The 21171-nt window shown below is 44.9% G+C and overlaps 1 protein-coding gene across 7 annotated transcripts in view; it reads left to right on the forward strand.

Annotated features, from left to right (window-relative positions):
- ZHX3 (zinc fingers and homeoboxes 3) overlaps nt 1–21171 on the forward strand; it is a 130644-nt gene that overhangs the window by 14378 nt on the left and 95095 nt on the right. The window contains exon 1 of one of the 7 annotated variants that reach the window (XM_055300198.1): nt 8096–8135. The exons of 5 other annotated variants lie outside the window; for them this stretch is intronic. The gene's annotated coding sequence lies outside the window, so the exon portion shown is untranslated. Of the gene's footprint in view, nt 1–8095; nt 8136–8472; nt 8686–21171 lie in introns of those variants that run through there. One more of the 7 variants, XM_055300181.1, reaches the window with a different exon arrangement.

Below are 21171 nucleotides of genomic sequence, written 5' to 3' on the forward strand. Positions count from 1 at the left end.
TTTAGGATCCTTTTGCTCTGTATTCAGAGTTTGACATTATCTAGTCCACTCAGATGACTTGAAACCATCTATGAAATGAATGGAACACTTCCAATTCACATCTTCTCTTAAATTAAAGCTCTTTAGGATCCTAGATTACAGCAAAGTGTCAAGAATCTTGTTGGCTCAGGGCTTGAATGTCACACTGAAGAATCTGGAGAAGGGATGGGCAGTTGCTGGTCAATCTGCTTCATCGGAGGGAAGCATATTGCATCTTAGTTCTGTGGTCCAGTGTGGGGAAAATGAGGAAGGCATGCTGAGCCCGACTGGGCTAGGGATACAGAACCAGTCAGAGAGATGGTCTGTCCTCACTGAGGTGGTATAAGGCAAGGGGTCTACCATGTGGAGTATAGCAGGAGAAAAGCCAAGACTGCAGAGAAGCTACAGGTCATAGTTCACCTGTGCCAGAAACAGGTTCTCTTCTCTGGTTCTGGGCAACCTTTTTGGCTAGTGATCCTTCCAAGCTAGCCAATGACCACTTGTGTAGTCTTGGCTGAGCTTAGACACCCTTAACAGCTTCATGAGTGTTCTCTCTGGGTCTATTCTGAGCCCTCCATTTTGGTCTTCACCCAGCATATTGTCCCTACTCACATCACTTCAGTAAAGCCTCATTGCTCTTAGGATATGACTTAAATTATTACCATAACCTTCAAGGCTGTACATGATCTGGCCACATCTCCAGCCTTATCTCCTCCAATTATCTGTCTCATTGTACATTTTCGCTCTTCTTTGATTAAACCACGATGTATCTGTGATGACCCCAGGGCCTATGCATGTGCTGTTCCCTCTATAGGGAGTATTCTTTTTTCCCCTATTTGTCTAGTGTTATGGACTAAATGTACATATTCACCCAAAATGTGTGGCTGTATTTGGAATATGACAGTAATTAAGATTAAATGAGGTCATAAGGGTAGGACCCTGATCCAATAGTATTAGTGTCCTTGTAAGAAGAGACACCAGAGAGCTTACTTTCCCTCTTTTCCTGTGCACAAATACCGAAGAAAGGTCATATGAGGACATAGCAAGAAAGCAGCCATCTGCAAGCCAGGAAGATAGTTCTCACCAAAAACCAAATTGGCTGGGACTTTGATGTTGGACTTCCAGCCTCAAGAACTGTGAGAAAATTTATTTCTGTTGTTTAAACCACCTGGTCTATGGTATTTTGTTACGGTAGCCCGAGCAGACTAATACATCTAATTTAACCCCTATTTTTCTCTTTAGATTTCACACCAACTATTTCCCTAAATATCCTTGAGCCAAAGCCTCCTATTAGTGGATCTCATGGTACCATGCCCTGTGTGAGATTTGTGTTTTTGATTATTTGACCAATGTCTGCCTTACTTTTTTTTTTTTTAAGATTTTATTTATTTATTCGTGAAAGAGAGCGAGAGAGAAGCCAAGACACAGGCAGAAGGAGAAGCAGGCTCCATGCAGGGAGCCTGACGTGGGACTCAATCCCAGGTCTCCTTGATCCCACCCTGGGCCGAAGGCAGGCGCTATACTGCTGAACCACCCAGGCTGCCCAGTCTGCTTTACTTACCAGACTGTAAGCTACATGGAGGTCTCTGGTTTATTCAGGACTGCGTACTTGGGACCTAATACGGGGTCAGGTGGATAGTAGGTGCACAATACACTTTTTTTGGGGAAAAAGTGGGGACAGGCAATGCCTGGAGCTGAGCTGCTGGACATTCAAACTCATCACTGATCCAGCAGAAACTGTATACTTTTATTTAAAGATTTTATTTATTCATGAGAGAGAGAGAGAGAGAAAGAAGCAGACACACAGGCAGAGGGAGAAGCAGGCTCCATGCAAGGAGCCCGATGTGGGATTGGATCCTGGATTCCAGGATCATGCCCTGAGCTGAAGGCAAATGCTCAACTGCTGAGCCACCCAGGCATCCCGAAACTGTATATTTATAATCAAGATGTGACAATAGCCTCAGGATTCTGCCCATTATGTCTGGCTCAGCTCCTGGGCTGGGCCAGACCAGCTAAACCCCAGTTATAGGGACAGGCAGAAGACTGGCTCTGCAATCAGGACTCACCGTTGTATTTTTCTTACAGTGTTCTCTCAAGGAAGTCATAACTTTATAAATACTCTTATACACACAATTTTACTCCCTCTACCCACTCCCACAAACCAGTTCCTTCTTAATCCCAGAAACTTGTGTTTCACTGGTGTGAAACACTGGCCCACTCAGGATGCAGAAACTACATCACTAATTTGAACAAAGAACATTGAATATGCAGAATTACTAACTAATGAAAGGTGGTTAGTGATCAACAGGGTCAAAAGAGAGCTCCAAAGAATACAGACATAGTAATTGTAGATAGCACCTACTATCTCTAGGGCCAAGACAATGTGCCTAAGGAGAGAATACATTTGCAAGTGCCTCTCTCTCAACTCCAAGGTAAGATTTGGGCCTTGTTGGAGAGAGCAGGAATTCAGCCCAGTGGACGGTAGAGAAGTTTGATGGATGACCACAGGCAATAGGTCAAAGCTGGCCATCCCGTAGCAGAAAAGCTTACTGGAGGGTGAGTGCCACTGGGTCTTCCATAGATCACTGGCAACCATGTGCTATAGGAGCCAGAAGAGCAGAGTGGAATCTGGAAGGTTCTGATTCAGGAAGCCCCTTATGCTTCTATGTTTTTGTATTTCTCCAACATTCTCTACTGACAAAGCCTAACCTTGTGCCACTGGCAAAAGGGGAATGTTTGCAGAATTCAGCTCCGGTATCACAGGGCAAGCCAAAGAAGGGTGGCTTTAGAGCCGAGAGGCAATAAGTTAGTACAACTGGATTCAGAACCTTTCTTTAAAAAATTGACTGGACTTCCTTTTTAACCTTTGAGTCCTTTTATAATGCATCACATAGCATGTTAATAGTATCATGGAGCATCCCATTCAATTGTTATAGGTACATCAGGGGTTTAAGTAAGTTACTCAAGTTCACATAGCAAGTGAGGGAGACAGGTTTTAAGCCCAGGAGTTTCAAATTTAAATCCTACTTACATACTGCATTAAACTGACTCCTGGATTCTTCCACTCCAGACTTTATAAATGCACATAAAGCTTCGTGGAAAGTGTTAGAAATCTATGAAATGAACTACGTGCTGTTGATTAAGTTTGGGGGTCTGTCGCTATCCTGGTTCTATAGGATTCTTCTCTTTTGAATCCTTGGTTCTCAGCTTGTTACTGTTCCTTTTCTGCACTCTGCCTGCATTGTGATACCTTGTTCTAGAAAAGAAGCTGGCATATAAATCACAGAATTTTCAGCTTCTCTTCCTGTGATTGTTCAAAGTTCAGACACCTTCCTCCTTGTGATTCTATAGTGCTGGCTACTGCTCAGAGCTGTGCAGTAAATAAGATAGAATAGCCATAGATGGAGGGCTTTTGGTTTCGAGTACTAGAAAACCCAACTCAAATTAGAATCAATAATACAGGGAATTTATTGATTTACCTGACTTTACTGGTTCAGGTAAGCCTTGATCAGCACCCCAACTCTGTTTCTTTTTATTCTACTTTTCCCTATTCCATGTGTCGGCTTCATCTTTAGGCTGGCTCTCTTCATGATCGTAAAATAGTTGCCAGTATCAAATGTTCCTCGCTGACATCCAAAGACACAGTGAGGATTTTATTCAATTATTGTGATGAGGTGAATATTGGATACTGATAGATGTAGATCTGGGTAATAGGTCTATTCCTGAAGCACAGGAATACAGCTCAAAGTAGATGAGATTAATTCACACTTAGCACAGACTCCACATTCACATGTGGGAAATGGGGTCTATCCCACCCAAACTGCCTCAGTATTGTACAATGGGCAGTGGGATACACTGGATGTTAGAAGGTACATCTCTAGGGCTAGGCTAGGTTTTACTGTGGTAGCAAACAAACCCCAATATTTTATACAGCAAGGTTTATTTCTTGCTCACACTACATGTGTACTATGAGTCTCCTGGGGGGGGGAGGGGATGACACTATTTAATGTCTTCTCCTTTTAGGACCCAGAATAATGGAGCTATCACCATCTTCTGTATTGTCTATTGTTGCTGAGGACGAGTATACAAAATTGCCCACTAGATCTTAAACTTTAGGCCTACATCTATTCCCACATTATTGACCCAAGCAAGTGGCATGGCCACTCCTGACTCCAAGCTGTGAGGAAGTACAATCCTATCATGTGCGTGGGAAACACACCAGAAATATTTGGTGGCGAGCATTAAATGTCCACTACCACAGGGAGCCATCAGAATACCCACAACAGAGGGCTTATGGAGACTACCCCAGTACTCACTTTCTGTGTGACTATCAAATATGTCCCAGGTGTTTTGCCATTCAGGGGAATTCATGGTTCTGCGAGGAACTTCTGTTAAAATATCTCAACTCAACATCATTCCCTTGTGTGTGTGTGTGTGGTCTTGATGCACAGGGGCTGGTTCCTGGTGAGCTACAAGACCTGTAAGCTGGCCATGATTATTCTGGGGGAGGCAGGGAGGGGAGGCACCTGAGATAAGTTGGGTCAATTAGAGCCTCTTCTCTGAGATTTTGGGATTAGAGGGATTAGGAATTTTTAGTCTCTGTAGTTGGATTGTATCATGTACTTGGGAGTAGTTGGTAGACCTATTCTTCCACTGTATTACCTGGAAGGAGAGAAAACAAGTTTGTGGGGAGAGTCTTACTGGCACCCCTTGCTCTGCTTCCAACCCATCCAGAAGTCTATCTGGATTCTTGTTGGCCTGAGAGACCCATCCCTTTGACCCCTAAAAAGCCCTAAGATAAATTCTCCCTTATTTTTCTTTAACTGCCCTCAGGGGTTACTGATACTCATGGCCAGCAAACTCTTACTGATACATGCTCTTTGCCTCTAGACCCTGACACAAAAAGGGGTCACAGGTGTAGTCTATTCCAATAAAATAGAAATCAGGTGGCAATTTTAGTGCATCAGCTATACTTCTGGCAGTTTCTTTCCTGCTTGAGAAAGCTCATTAGAATATGAGTGAAGTTTAGGTGATATTATTATAGGGATCACCTGGAATCTGCTTCGGTTATTTTTTTTTAAAGATTTTATTTATTTATTCGTGAGAGACACAGAGAGAGAGAGGCAGAGACACAGGCAGAGGGAGAAGCAGGCTCCATGCAGGGAGCCCGACGTGGGACTCGATCTCAGGTCTCCAGGATCACACCCCAGGCTGCGGCAGCACTAAACCGCTGTGCCACTGGGGCTGCCCTTCAATTATTTTTTTTAAAGGAAAATAATTTGTCTCCTTGAGTAAATATTAAGTGCATGCTGTTTGCTCTGCCTGGAGTCCTCTCCTCCTCAACTCTTTAGACTCAACTCGTGTCGGCTCCTGTGGGAAGACTTTCTACACACTCCTATATCGTATTAATTATGTCCTCCTTTCTACTTCCCAAAGCAGGTAGTGCATTCATGTAGTGTTATTTTCTTCCAGAAGTACTTCTTTGCATGTCTGTCTCATTTGAAATTCTGAGTTCCTTGGTGGTTGGGAGAATGCCTTGTTTACCTTCACATCCCACAGTACCTAGATTGGAGTAGGCGCTCAAAAAGCTTGCTGAGTAAATGAAGTTAAATTTGAGCAACATATTCCATATATACTGTTATTAATTCAAGAAATATATCCTGAGTCTCTAACAGTGTCAGGCCATGTTCCAGATACTGCAGATGAGCAACACAAGTCCTTGCCCTCAGAACATTATGGATGATATTCAGGTCATAAGGGCTATAAGGATAAGTAGAGCAGGATGAGGGGAGAGAGGATGATGGGAGTGGTGGGACTTGATATTTTAGTAGAGTGGTCTGGGTAAGTCTGAGGAGGTGACTTCTGAAAAATTTGAAATTTGGAGTAAGGGCACATGCCTTTCAGTATCCTGGGATTTGAAACATCAAATGCGCAGTCTTGCGGGAGTAGTGAGCCTGCATGTTCTAGAAGCAGAAAGGAGGCTAGTGTGACTGGAATGGAGTGAAGGGATAGAGTACAAGGAGACACAGTTAAAGAAGGGGAGGAGTGTTGGGGAGGGGTCACAATAGGCTCTTCGAGATCCTTGACAAAAAGATTTTGATTTTCGCTCTGAGATGGGAAGGAATTGGAGTAAGCTTTACAGAAGGGGGGAGAGAGATGTTTTGCCTTGAATTTTAACAGAATTCCTCTGGCTTCTTGAGAACAAGCTCTCTGAGAGCAGGGTGGAATCAGAGAACAAGTAGAATCTGTTCACTGTCATATTCCAGGAAAAAGATGATGAGGGCTCAAATGAGGATATTTTTTAAAATTTATTTATTTATTCATGAGAGACACAGACTGAGAGAGAGGGTCAGAGACACAGGCAGAGGGAGAAGCAGGCTGCCTGTAGGGAGCAGGAAGCGGGACCAGATCCTGCATCCTGGGATAACGACCTGAGCCAAAGGCAGGCACTCAACCATTGAGCCACCTAAGCATCCCTCAAATGAGGGTATTTTAAAGGTATTTGTTATTGAATTACATGTCGAATATGAGGATAGGAAAAGAGAAGTTGAGGATGACTTCAGGGTTTGGCTGGAGCCTCCAGAAGGATGGAATTGACGTTGATTGAGGTGGGGAAGACTGAAAGGGACCAATCGAGGGGCAAGTTCCAGAGTTTGGCTTTGGACATGTCAAGTGTGACATACTGTGCCCACTCTCTTTTATTTATATATACATATATAAAATGTTTTCACTATTTTTTCAGAGTCTGAAGGTTAAAATTCAACCTGAAGTTAAAGTCAGCTTTATTTGTTGAACACCAGGCACTGTGCAGAAAGCTTCACGGGTGCTGTCATTCAAATCTTTCAATCGGTTCTACTGGCTTAATTACTAATATTTTCATTGCTCTTTTATGGATTAAAGATTAAATGGCATGTCCAAAGTCACTCAGCCAAGGATTAATCTGTCAATATAATGCAGATCCAGGATGCCAAGGGATGTCAGGCTGCAGAGCTCTTGCTGTTTATTAATCACTGGATTCTAAAGGTGGGGATCACTTTCTGAGCATATATGCCATAGACATGGGCTCCATGACAACACAGGACCCTAGGATGTGACCCCCCCAAAAAAAATCAGAAAAGGGCCCACCGCCATCCCAGGTGTTACACGTGACACAATGGAAGCTGTGAAGAAAGAACAGCATTAGTGTACCTTCGGAGGCTGATGCTTACAAGTTCTCAAATACCTGAAGATTTTTTTTTAAAGATTTTATTTATTTATTCATGAGAAACAGAGAGAGAGAGAGAGAGAGAGAGGGAGAAGCGGGCTCCCTGCGGGGAGCCTGATGCAGGACTCGATCCCAGGGCCCCGGGATCACGACCTGGGCCAAAGGAAGATGCTCAACCACCGAGCCACCAGGCATCCCTCAAGTACCTGAAGATTTCACCTTAAAGAGCCATCAGAAGTTGCTGATGTTTAGAAATAGCAGGGATTAAAAACTGCAGGGGAGCAATTGGTTGGATCAGGGAAGAGCCAACCCTCGGCGATGCTTGTTGGGAAACACCACAGGGAGAGGGGCCAGGCAAGGGACCAGGATCCCTGCCCTGCCTACATCCTTTCCGAAGGGCGGCCTTGTGTGACCTTCCTTAGGTGGGTCTCCAGAAGGGCCAGGATACGGAGCACAAAAGCCGGGGGCCCCTGGGGCCGCGGCATCCGCCCCCTGCGCCCTCCTCCCCCGCCCCCTCCGGCGTCCACGCGGGGAGACGCGGGACGGCGCCTGCGCATGCGCCGGGCAAGGTCCGCTCTCCGCGACGTCAGGGGGCTCGCGCCCGCGTGAGGCCCCGCCCCCCGGGCGGCAGCGGCGACCTGGGCGGGGGGCCCCGGGCCCCGCCCCCAGCCGAGCCGAGCGGGGCCGAGCCGCGCCGAGAGGCCCCGAGCGCGGCCGAGCCGAGCCGAGCCGAGCGGCCCGGAGTCGGTTGGTGCAGCTGCGTCCCCGCCGCCCAGCAGTCCGCGGCTCCGGCGCCGCCGCCGCCGCCGCCGCCTCCGCGGGGCCCGCGCCGCCCGCCCGCCCGCCCGCCCGCCGGAGGGAGGGAGGGAGGCCCGGCCGCGGGCGCCGCCGCCGCCGCCGCCGCCGCTGCCAGGTGAGCGCCCGCCGCCGCCCGCCGGCCCCGCGCGCCCCCGCCGTGTCAGTCCCCGTGTGCGTGCGTGTGAGTCCCCCCGCCTGCCAGCCCTCCGCCGCGCCCCCCGCCCCGGCGGCCGCCCCTCCCCTCCCGTCCCCTCCCGTCCCCTCCCGCGCGCTGCCCCGCCGCGGTCTTTCTGTCAGCCGCCAGCGCCCCCATGCGCGCAGGCCCCGCCCCTTCCCCCTGAAGCCCCGCCCCCGCCCCATCTGTCAGCCCCCCCCCCCGCCCCCCCGGCGCGGTGCCCCGGGGCTCGCCGTGGACCCTGCGGGCGGGGCGGGGATGCGGGGCGGGGATGCCCGCGGCGCCCCTCCTCGGCCCCGCTCCCCGGGCAGCGTGCGGGGCGCCCGCCAGCTCCGCGAGGAGGCAGCTGAGCCGGGACTGCAGCCTCGCTCGGGGGCACGGCAGAGCCCTGGCCCCGGCCGCCCCGGGCCCCCCGGAGGCCGACAGCGGCGAGGGAGCGGGGCTTGGGGTTTCCACCCCGAGGAGCCCGTCGGAAGTGCTCGTGCAGCGGGTGGGATGGGGAGCTTAGGTGGGGAGTGTTAGGGAGCTCGAGTCCCTCCGAGCTGCGCGGTTTGCATTTCTGAGCAGTGATTGCCCTGGGCTGGTGCCCCGGGAGAGGCTGCTGCGGGGTGGGGAGGGGAGGGGAGGGGAGGGGAGGGGAGGGGAGGTGGAGGAGGACGACGGACGGCAGCCTCCTTTCTGTTTTTATCTGTGTCATGTGGGCACGTAGTATGTATTCACGAGACCCTACGCATCTCCGGCTTGCAGGGAGGCGTCGGTCGCTCCGCGTGCGAACGCTCTTGTAGGTTGTTGTCTCCACGTTCTTCATTTGTAGCAAACTTAGCATCGCGGTATTTCAAAACTAAGAGAGAAAATGCGTCCCCAAACACTTGGTTGGTATCCTGCCGGATAGTTCTCAACCACGGGGAAAGAGCCAAAAGCGCACTTCATTAGCTGGAACAACTTATTCGGGCTTAATTCGTTTCTAAGAGACCTACAGTGGAAAAATCCAGAAGCGGCAAAGTAGTATCAAAAGAGTCTTAGGAAATTAATGAAAGGGCCCTTCTATTGCCGCCCTGGAAAGATGGTATCAAAGTTGCTGTAGAGGACACAGCTACTATGTAATGATAAACATATTAACCAAGTTGGTTTTGTGACCTTGATACGTTGAGCAGCGCTTGATTCGCACAGTGCTTCTTTAATAGGCAAACACGGCATGGGAGTGGGGTAACTTTGGGAGAAAATGTTTCCCCGCGTTCTGTTTTGTTTTCATATTTAAGATTTTCAACCAGGGCAGCCTCCTGGTAGGAGTGTTCTGTTTAGTTTAGACATAACATTAAAAAAAAATCACAAAAGTAATTCATGTTTAAAGCAGAAAGCTAGAAAAACAAAGAAAGGCTTGAGGGGGAAAAAAAAAACCACCCATAATTCCACGAATGATAGGGAACCACAATTAGGTATTTATCCTTTTAATCTCTTGTTCTTATGCATAAGTATTTTTTTCTTACAGAAATGCTACCATACTAGGAGATTGTTTTATTATATACTTTTTTTTCCAACTTATAAATAGATTATGTAGAATCTTATAGATTATGTATGCCTCGGACATAAAGGCACGAGAGGAGGATGATGGACGTAGGGATTCAGTGGTGATTATACATAAATCTTTGCTTAATCTGATTTGCAACTTGAAATGGCTCTGTAGCCCGGGGTATTGTCTCCTCTTCTATAGATGTATAGTTGCCCTATTTATTACTCATAAAACTTGTGTATGAGTAAGAACTTATGTTATCTTTGTGATACTTTTAAAAAATAAATTGGATCCTCTGCTTAGAGCGATAGAATAGCTTCTCATCTTAAAGTGAAATCTGAATTCCTTGCCACGGCTGACTCGGCTGCCCCCCTGTCCTCACTTCCAGTTTTGCCAAACAGATCTCTTTGCTATTCTTTAAAAAACTTTTAAACATATGCTAGCCTCCATGCCTTTGCATTTGCTGTTCCCTCTGCCTAGAGCTCTGTTCCCTGGGTATCGTGGTTCTGGCCTCAGATGTAACCTTATCAGGTTTTTCTTGACCCCTTTGTGTAAAATACACCCACTCCCTTCTCCTCCTTAACTTTTTCTTCATAGCACTCACTCCTACTGATGAGTACATATTTATTTGTTGATTTATGTCTCTTCTCCCTCATTAACACAGAAGTGTGGCTTTTTTCACTGATGTGTCCTCAGGGCTCAGAAAAATCACCTGACACATTATAGGTGCTTAGTATTTGTTGAATGAATGAGTGAATGAATGCTCATTATCCGTCTCTTCCTGTGACCTTCCTGTAGCCTCCTAGGCTTTTTAGATAGGGCTGTCATGAAGTGAGATAACAATCCTTTAAAAGTCAAGATAGTCCTCTCCTTTACCTATCTGAGAAGAATTTTACAAGTGAGGCTTATAATCTTAAAAAGAATTGTAGTCTTGGGCAGCCCCGGTGGCTTAGCGGTTTAGGGACGCCTTCAGCCCAGGGCCTGATCCTGGAGATCCAGGATCAAGTCCCACATCGGGCTCCCTGCATGGAGCCTGTTTCTCCCTCTGCCTGTGCCTCTGCCTCTCTGTCTCTGTCTTTCTCTCTGTGTCTCTAATAAATAAATAAAATCTTAAAAAAAAAAAAAGAATTGTAGTCTTGATTTAACTTGAACAATCAAGGGAAGAAACATTTTTGGCAAATGTTACTGGCTTTCTTTTTTATGCCTTATCCCTTGTGTCACATTGGAAATCTTTGAAAAGTATAAAGTATCCCAGTTATGTTTACAGCTGTGATTTCAATTTGGTAGTTCTTAGTGATAGTATAAGCCTCAAGAGCATAGTGAGTTTTTTGTGTCAATAGATACCCAGAGATATAATTACAGCCTTAATGTGTTTTCATTTGAGGAGTAGCTGTTATATTTACTTATTTTCCTGGCAATTCTATCCTTTTCAACTCTTTGCTTATCAGTTTTTGGATGGCCTCACAGGTATGCTTAAGTTTTTTTTTTTTTAACATTTTAAAATAAATCCTTGATCTCTTGAGCATTTTACATCTCTCATGTGACTCTTGAACCATTTGAAAGTACCAGTTTTGTCTTTCAGGATGAAATGATATCTGTAGTGAAACGTATAATTGCATTTTCATTATAAGGATGGGAAAAATTGTATCTTGGGGTAGAATTTTTACAGAAAGGCTATAATGTGAGTGTAAGCTTTTTTAAAAAGCTTGAATTTCAAGTAGACTACTTTTTAATGAGTTTTTGAAAAAAATCCTTGTTTTTTGCTCATAAGGAAAAGGATTCTTTGTACACAATCCAAATAGAGACCTTCAAAACCATTTTTTCTTATGCCTCAAATATACAAGAACTTGGGGGGAGTCGTAAATGAAAATTTTCTTTTTTTTTTAAGATTTTTATTTTTTTGACAGAACAAGCATAAGCAGGGGGAACCGCAGGCAGAGGGAGAGGGAGAAGCAGTGTCCTTGCAGAGCAGGGAGCCCCGATGCAGGGCTCAATCCCAGGACCCTGGGATCATGACCTGAGCTGAAGGCAGATGCTTAACTGACTGAGCCACCCAGGTGCCCTGAAGATTTTCTTTTAAAGGCCTAAAGGGAATGCATTAAAATTTTATTTTTATTTGTTCCATAGGCATTTATTGAGCATGTAATTGGGGCAGTTGTATGTGTTTTTGCATAGGCTACATGGCCATGATGACCATGAGCACTTTCAGATTATCAGCCTGATTTCTTATTATTTCTTCTCTTTTGTCACTTGGCTACCTCCTTTCTGTCATCCTATTCTCTCCCTACATGATCTCATCTATTCTCAGGAATTTATTTATTTATTTATTTATTTATTTATTTATTTATTTATTTATTTATTTATTTATTTATTTATTTATTTTTTCCAGGATCACACCCTGGGCTGCAGGCGGCACTAAACCGCTGCGCCACCGGGGCTGCCCTATTCTCAGGACTTTAATACCCTTTGGATGCTAACTCCTTCCCTTGATTAGACCTCCTTCTCCACCACTCTCTGGTTCTAGTTTTGCATTTTTACCCACTGCCTTCCTGCTGTCTCTTCTTGCTGCCCCACCATGATCTCAAACTTCATCCAGAATGTCTCCTCTCAAACTTCCGGATTTATATTCCTCATTCCTGACTCCTGTCTTCCCTCTCTCCCAGCTTTCTCTACCCTCTGCCTTCCCTGTGTCCTTATTGTCCTCTCATTGCTTAAGCCAAACACCTGAAAATTGTCTTTCAGTCCATCAGCGCAGCATGTTGGCCTAGGCTCCAGAATACCTCAAACCCTCCCTTCCCTCCGTCCTCCTAATCCAGCTGCGAGAACAGCCTGCCTATACCTGGCCTCCCAGCTTCCGCTCTTGCCTCCTTTTAACCACTGTCCCCATTGCGGCCAGAATGGATGCTACTAAAAAGCCAACCAGATCACGTCACCCCCTTGCAGTGGCTTCCTACTGCACTGGGACCCACACCACACTTCTTATTCTGAGGTGCTCTGCCTCTGTCTCTCTGTCCTGCCTCTGCTCCTTGCTCAACTGTTCTTCTGTCAGGTAGGAACTGACAATGTGCCAGTTCTCCTCCTCTTCTGTACAGGCTCTTCCCTTTGCCTGGCACCTGCCCCTTCTCACAGAAAGATCCTTCTCAAGCATTTGCTCTCAGCTAAAATGTCCCTTTTCAGAGGGTCTTTTCCCGATCACCCCTCCCACAGTTGCCTCCTCCCTGTTGTCCCCTCCTAGTGCGTGTGTGTTTCCTGCCTAGTGTTTCACCACAATTCCAGGTATCTCGTTTATGCGTCGTCGCCTTTATCGTCTACTCTCCCAGGAGACTGCAAGACTGGTGAAGGCCGAGACCACCTTGGCCTGTTTACGGTACGGTCCTGGCACCCAGTGCTCTGCCTTAAATCCAGTGGGTACAGGTCCTTAAGACCTTTTGAATAATAGTTTTTGTAACAGCTAACCTTTTTTGAGACTCACTCTGTGCCAGGTCCATTGCTAAGTGTGATCACACATGATCTTTAAATCTCTGGGAGAACTAACTAAGGTGGCAGTGATTATTACATTATCATTTCTGCTTTCTAGTTGAAAAACATGAGCTAAGAGGAATAAATTTTAAAGCTATACAGCTAAGAAAGTGATGGAGCTGGGATTTGAATCTATATGATCTGACTGTAGAAACTTCCTCCTACTCATTATTGCCTTCTCATGTGAATGCAAGGGTATATGAATGTGAAATAGGCCATAATAGTAATGTGATGGTTCCAAGCATATAATGGGGTATAAGAATTGGATTAGGGTGCTGTATTTCTTGGGAAGTTTCTGTTAAAAACCCACTATGCCAAAGCATGTAGATAGATTAGTTTGAGTTCTGTTTTAATTTTAACTTTGTGGACTTCTAGCTGTAAGCCTTTGGGCAAATTACTTAACATGTCTAAGTCTGTTTTTTCAGCTGTAAATGGAGAAAAATAATAGTTCTTATCTCACAGGGTCATTGTGAGTAGCATAATTATACACATAAAACAATGAATGTTAACTGTTAATATAAGGAGGGAAAAAATGCTCAGGAAAAGACTTGTAGCCCCATCAACAAATGAGAGTTTGAGTAAAAGTGAAAGACTATTACCAACAATATTGTTTCATTTACTCTGCTTTTGAATTTATAAAATGATCAGGGAATTAAGTATTTGGCTTATGATTTATAATCATTCTGTTGATATTTGGCAACTTTATGTTTGGATTCAAACTTGTTAAATGCTTGAGATGAGATAGTTTTCTTGTTTTTAAACTCCATCTTAAGAAAAAGCCTCAGGGTAGAGAGATCTTTTGAGAGGCTGGCCATTTTTGAGAGTCTGGCTAGTTTTTTTGTCTTTCATCAGAAAGATACTCACTAGGGGTGCTCGGGTGTGGCTCAGCTGATTAAGCGTCTGACTCTTGTTTTCAGCTTGGGTCATGATCTCAGGGTTGTGAGGTTGAGCCCCACGTTGGGCTCTGCACTCAGTGGGGAGTCCGCTTAAGGTTCTCTCTTCTCCCTTTCCTTCTGTCCCTCCCTCCCCTTTCTAAAATAAATAAATAAAATCTTAAAAAGAAATATCAGGGCGCAGCTGAATTTTCTGGTGGAATGGCTTAGGATCAGGTGCTATTTTGGTGGCTTCCAACAACTCTATGAGGTAGAGGGTGAAGTTTGTCTGCTAAGACTAAGTGGGAAGAGGTCAGAGGGAAATCAAGGAGATTTGACATATAATCAATGTCAGGAAGAGTGAACTTGGGGCTATGTCTGTTATTTCCTGACACTATACAGGGCTCTGTTGAGGTAGGAGACTATGGGTGGGCTAGGGTATCAGTAGCATTCAGCTGCCTGGTTTTAGGAGCACAGAAAGCATATGGTTGGATTGCCAGGATTGTGGTTTGCTGGCAGAAGGACAGTGGAGCAGAGGATCTGAGGGTATTGGTCAGGGAGTGATTAACATGACAGGTAAGAGTTTTCAGGCTGGATGAGGGGGAGAAAAGGACTAGAAGTGTTGGTGAAGTCACAGAGTGGGTGTATTGGAGTGATGGAGTAAGAGGAGGCTATGGTTAGGGATATTGGAGTAGAAGATTTCAGAACTGGAGCAGTTAATTACTGGACATGATGGGCTCCTGGATTTTGCTATAGACATGAATGGTTAAGGTGAAGTGAACTCAGTATAAAGTCAAGGAGGACAACCAACTGAGAGGCTGGAGAGTTGTTTGGGTCATCCATGTGTCAGAAAACCCATCATGGAGATGGCAGGACATTTAGGGTGGAGAGAAAGAAGGTGTGCCAAGTCTGCCTTTACCAGCAAGAGAAGAGGTGTTGGTGGCCAGCCTGCAGGAGCCTCAGAAGATCAGGGGATTTTGCCTGAGGGCAGTAGAAGAACAATGACCTGGCAACTTCATTGGTTGCAAGGTCTCTCTGGAAGGAGTTGGCCTTGGCCCAGATTCATTATGCTTCGGAAGGAATCCCAATTCAAGTGGGCAGCACGCAGAGCATGTTGGATATGTTTCTAAACTTGGTCATGAAAATCATCTGAGGGTGTGTGTTTTTTAAAAATACAGATTTCCGGGCCCCATTCTGGGCCCACTGGATTAGAATTTATAGGAGAGAGGATGGAGAATGTATATTTTAATCTCTCCCTCTGCCACACACATACCTGCTAACTCTTTATGATCAGACAGGTTTGGGAAATACAGCTGTAGTGTTTAAGATTGTGCGATCTGGAAGCTGACTGCCTGAGTGTAAAGGAGGTGAGGCTGGTAGGAGTGAGCCTTAGCCCACGACTCTTAATAGCTTAGCTCTCCAGGTCCATCTGATAGCAGAAACAGTGAATTAAGGGCCCCACCACTGGAGGCAAGCATACGGACCATAGCAAGAAGAGACAGCGGGAGATGACAGAGATGGAAAACTGTACAAAATAATTCAAAGTATAGCAGTTTGGGGGACATTCATTGTAGAAGAAGCAGTCCTGTTTGCCTCAGGGGTCCTCGAATACATTAATTAATCATAATTGTCCTGTTCAACAGGAATAGGTCAGGTTGTGGTGTGGTTAGTTCTGAAGGCTGAGAAGGAGGTAATGCAGCTCAGAAAGTTTTCTGCCTTAAGCTATCATGATATAGTGCTTCAGTTAACCTTAAAATCAACTTATGTGACACATTTCTGTCTCTGAAGATATGAGACTAAAACATTTACTCAAGGACAAGCTCAAGACGAGTGGTGATTATCCCCTGTATACATGATTAGATACTTAATATCATGGATGGTGGTGGCAGCCCTACCATTCATTCTGTTTTTTTCACCAAGAAAGTACTCTTCCTTCTCGTGACAAGGAAGAGGAATCCTGCAAAAGAATAGCTGCTGGCAGGGAACTTGGAGTTAGCCATTCTTGGCTGACCATTTAGAATTCCCTGTTGGTAGTAAAGGAGGTTTGAGTTTGAGTTGCAATGTTTAGAATATTTAAACTTTATTTCCAGGCTGGTTTATCATAGCCAAACACTAAAGCTGCAGGGAAAGAATGTTGTCAGCCCTGCTAGGAGTGGTTGCTATGGACCTTGAGCCTAAAACTTGATTTGCTCTATCATGTGTTCCATTTCTTATTTCCTTTTAGAACGGCTGGTACTGAGAAGCCTGGCTTTCACACTGCTGAACTGGGCGCCAAACATGGCATAGCATCTTGGTTATATTCCTGTCACTTAGTACATCCTTCCACTTTTACTGCCTCATCTCCTTGGTGAACTACAGGGAGCTTCTTGAATGCCCATCTTGAGATCTAGAAAATGTGGCAATGGAGGTTTCAGTAATGCCAGTTTAACCAGAACTTTCCATTTGCAAGTTGAGATTTTTAAAAAGTAATTCCATTTAGAAAAAAAATAGAAATTGAAAATATTTTCCCTTTAGAAACACATTTAAAGCTGAGAAATATTAAGCAGAGGCCAATGAGTTTTTTAACACCACACTTATCTGCCCTACAGAGCTTAGAAACCCCTGAATTCTGTTGTATTATACCGTATTATGAAGGTTCTGCTGTATTATGGTGTTTTTTGTTTTTTTTTTATAAGATTCTATTCATTTGTTCATGACACACACACATGTACACACACACACACACACACAGAGACAGGCAGAGACACAGGCAGAGTGAGAAGCAGGCTCCCTGCAACGAGCCCAGTGTGGGACTCGATCCCGGGACTCTAGGATCAGACCCTGGACTGAAGCAGCGCTAAACCGCTGAGCCACCCAGGCTGCCCTTGTGGTGTTCTTTATAATATTTCAATCACTAAATGTACTCCGTTTGTGAAGTGTTTATGTGCCTACTGTGAACTAGGCACCATGAGGTTAAAAAAGGTCTCTGTTCTCAAACGTTTTTTAAAAGACAAGATGCATTTAAATCTGTAACCTCAAGCAGACTATGCTGCCTGCTGCAAAGGAGGTATAATCAAAATGTAGGATCACAGACGAAAGAGAGGTTATTTCTGGTGGTAAGTGGAAGTGGTGAGAAGGGATGGGAGGGTGCTTTCAGGGAGTGTTGTCTTCAGACAGGATCTTGAAGGTTGGGTTGAATCTGGAACTGCTACATTTGATACTCTGTTTACTAAGGCATCATTTATTTTAGCAAGACTATGAAGATACTTTGGTGACTTATAAATTAACTTTCAATCATCCAGAATGCCTCACTCCTTCATTATTTTGGATTAACTTGTCTTTGTAATTAAGTACAAAGTATGAAGGGATGTATAGTGGAGAAGGACTTTTATGGAAGCCCTTAAAAACAATCTTAGGGGCAGCCTGGGTGGCTCAGCGGTTTAGTGCCGCCTTCAGCCCAGGGTGTGATCCTGGAGACCCGGGATCGAGTCCCATGTCAGGCCCCCTGTATGGAGCCTGCTTCTCCATCTGCCTGTGTCTCTGCCTCTCTCTCTGTGTCTCTCATGAATTAATAAATAAAATCTTAAAAAAAAAACCAACAATCTTAGGATCATAGTGGATGTCTCAAATTCCAAAAGAATTGGAAATACAGCGCTGTAGTAGTGAATACAAAGCCAGAGTGATAATGGAAGGTATATGCTTAAGTATATGGTTTAGGATTTAGAGGAAGAAGGAACTCTAAGTGATGTTGGTGAGGACTTTATAGGAAAGGAATAGACTGCCACGTTAGGAGACTTCTGAATACTCACAGTTTCATTTCTGAGTGTCTTTCTCAGGGATGGTTGGCAATGAGGGCAGGAGAGCCCCATGGGCCGGGGGCGTAATAAACAGTAGGAGGCTGGTGCCTCCTCATTCTCCCTTGTTCTAGCATGGCTAAGCACAGAGGGTTTTGCAGAATGGCTCTACCCAGTCCAGGCCTCTGTGTCTTTTTTTTCTGGGCTTGGCCTGCCTCAAAGTTACATATTTCTGCCACAGAGTGAATGCTTTTTGGCTGACGTGTGTCTGTCTGGGTGAATCCTCATTCCTTTGGCAAACCCATTTCTTGCCATGGTAGGTTAGCTACAACTGGACCATTGTGCCACCCTTGCAAATGGTCATTGTTGGGTCTGAGACCTTACAGTCAGTTTTTCCTTTCCCACATAAGACTGAATTTTCACTCTTCTTGCCGGGTCTGTTCAACAGTTAATTTTCCAGGAAGCTGAAAACATACCATTTGCTACCTTTTGTAAGGTTTCAGGAAGCTGAAAATATACCATTTGTGCTGAAATGGGGCCCTGGCTCAGAATTCTGATCTTTTTGGAAATCAGTATAAACAGTTTTGAAAAAATCAGTATATACTGATTTGAAAAAAAAAATAGTATTTTCCTTGTTTATTCCTGATAATCCCAGCAGCTTTTTCTTTTTTAAAATATTATTTATTTATTTATTCATGAGAGACAGAGAGAGAGAGAGGGAGGCAGAGACACAGGCAGAGGGAGAAGCAGGCTCCATGCAGGGAGCCTGACATGGGACTCGATCCCAGGTCTCCAGGATCATGCCCTGGGCCAAAGGCAGCGCTAAACCACTGAGCCACCCAGGCTGCCCGCCAGTAGCATTTTAAAAGCTATTTTTGGCAATGCTGTACACTCCATTTTACCATGCAGGTGACTAAAGCAACTCTAAGAAAATAAATTCTGTCACTCACCAATAATGTACTTATTTTGTGCCTACTATGTATCAGGTTCTATGGTAGATAGCAGTGGGGAGCAGTCAGACATGGTCTTTCTCTGGCCTCCTGCTGCTTACAGTCTGGGAGAATCCATGGCTGGGAAGCCACAATAGAGATATAGGTACTAGAGGCTTGGAGGCAGAAAGGCTTGGTGTATAGTTCTGCTTTTGCCCTTTACCAATTACATGACTTTAGGCTTTTGACTCTATTTTCAGTCAACTGTAATAAAAAAAAATCTTTTAACAGGGTTTATAAGAGTTTTATCATAAATGACACTACATACAAAAGAGCTTTGAGAAGGTCAAGTTACTATATATATAGCAAATATAGGTGGGGTAATCGGCCCCTGCTTTGTCTAGTAGGAATGGCTAACAGGGTTTCCACTGCTCTGTGGCTTCAGAGAATGCCATGTACTTCAGAGAATCTGCAAATACAACACTGGGACTTTTGCTAATATTTCATTAATTTTTATGCTTTTATTATTTTTTAAAGATTTTATTTATTCATTAATGAAAGACATACAGAGAGAGAGAGGCAGAGACACAGGCAGAGGGAGAAGCAGGCTCCATGCAGGGAGCCCGACATGTGGGACTTGATCACGGGTCTCAGGATCACACCCTGGGCTGAAGGCGGCGCTAAACTGCTGAGCCACCCGGGCTGCCTTATGCTTTTAAATAATAAGAAAACCAGCTGGTTTTTTGGTGCCTGGTGTTAATATAGGCTACTTAGTCATCCCTAACAAGCTGTAGATTTAATACCTACTGGCATCATTTCAGGAAACAATGCTTCTAGATGTTTACTATCTAACCAGAAATTTATTACTCCAGCAATGGATGTGTGATTATGCTAACTAGTCTAACACCATGGACTTACACAGTCGGAAGACAGAGATTTCTCTGAACAATAATTAAAATAAAAGTATCCTTTGTGAATTGTAAAAGATATCTCTAGTTTTTACAGATTTAGGTATCTCAAGAGTTTTGAACTGCACGCTTCCTTTTCGTCTGACCTCCTATTGTTTAGGGGCCGTCTTCCTGCATACCGCTGAAGAACTAAGACTTTTCATTGCAGGGATTTTCTGTAGTAACCTAGACAAGACCTTAGTCTTTTGGAACCTCAATTTAGTTGTAAAATGTGCCTTTTCTCTGCCATGTCGACTTCACAGGGTTGTTGGGACATTCAGGCAGAGGATTGGAATGGATGTGCCTGTGTCTGTGATGGTTCTCATTTAGTCATAAGTATGGTGGTCAGTTAATTCTGGCAAATGAATACCATGGAAGGGCCATGTTTTGATTTATAGTACAGCCTTATTCAAGTTTCCCGATTCTTTCTCATTAAAATTCAGTGCCGTCCACACCTTTCAGTTTCATTCTCACTTAATAGCATTTCACTTTATGCCTGGCTAGCCATTCACCAACATTTACTGAGCAGGCAATGTGTCAGGCATTGCATAGCATGCTAGGGATGTAGAGGCAAGAGGGCCAGACCCACTTGCCTATTTGACAGGGGAATGAGCCCAAGACTACAGCATTAATTCTTGCCTGAATTTCCAGCCTGCTGGCCTTCCCTACAGATAGATTTCAGACTTGCCAGTTCCTACAGTTGTATGAACCAGTTCTTTAAATCTCTAAATTTGTGTGTGTGTGTGTGTATGCTTAACATATATACACACATGAATCCTACTGGGTCTGTTTCTCTGGAGAACCCAGGCTGATACAGTACTTAACAAATGCTCTCATTATTGATGCAGAAAGAAGAACAAGTGTGGTAAACAAAATGCTTTCTGTAGTTTTAGCTGTGTTGAGTTTGAGGTGCCCATGGAATCCACATGCAGATACCTGCAGGCCAATGTAGTGAAGTCTAGGAGAACTCACATGAGTGGTCTGGACTGCAGATATATAAGTTTGGAAATTACCAGTTTGTAGCTGGCAGTCGAAGCTATGTTTGTGGATGATTTCAAACATAAGTATGTTAAGGTAAGAGGAGGTATCAAGATGGAATCCCAGGAGACACTGACATATAGAGGAGAGGAAGAGGAGCCAGTAAAGGAAGCCAAGAAAGAGTAGACAGAGGAGGATAACCAGGAGAGAATGGGGTTGTTGAAATCAAGGCAGGGGAGAATTTTTCTTTTATTTCCTTCCTTCCTTCCTTCCTTCCTTCCTTCCTTCCTTCCTTCCTTCCATCCATCCATCCATCCATCCATCCATCCATCCATCCGTGAGAGACACAGAGGCAGAGAGAGGCAGAGGGAGAAGGAGGCTCCCCACCAAGCCGGGAGCCTGATGCAGGACTCAATCCCAGGATCCTGGGATCACGACCTGAGCCAAA

This window comes from Nyctereutes procyonoides, unplaced genomic scaffold (assembly GCF_905146905.1).
Source record: "Nyctereutes procyonoides isolate TBG_1078 unplaced genomic scaffold, NYPRO_anot_genome, whole genome shotgun sequence".
NCBI lineage: Eukaryota > Metazoa > Chordata > Mammalia > Carnivora > Canidae > Nyctereutes > Nyctereutes procyonoides.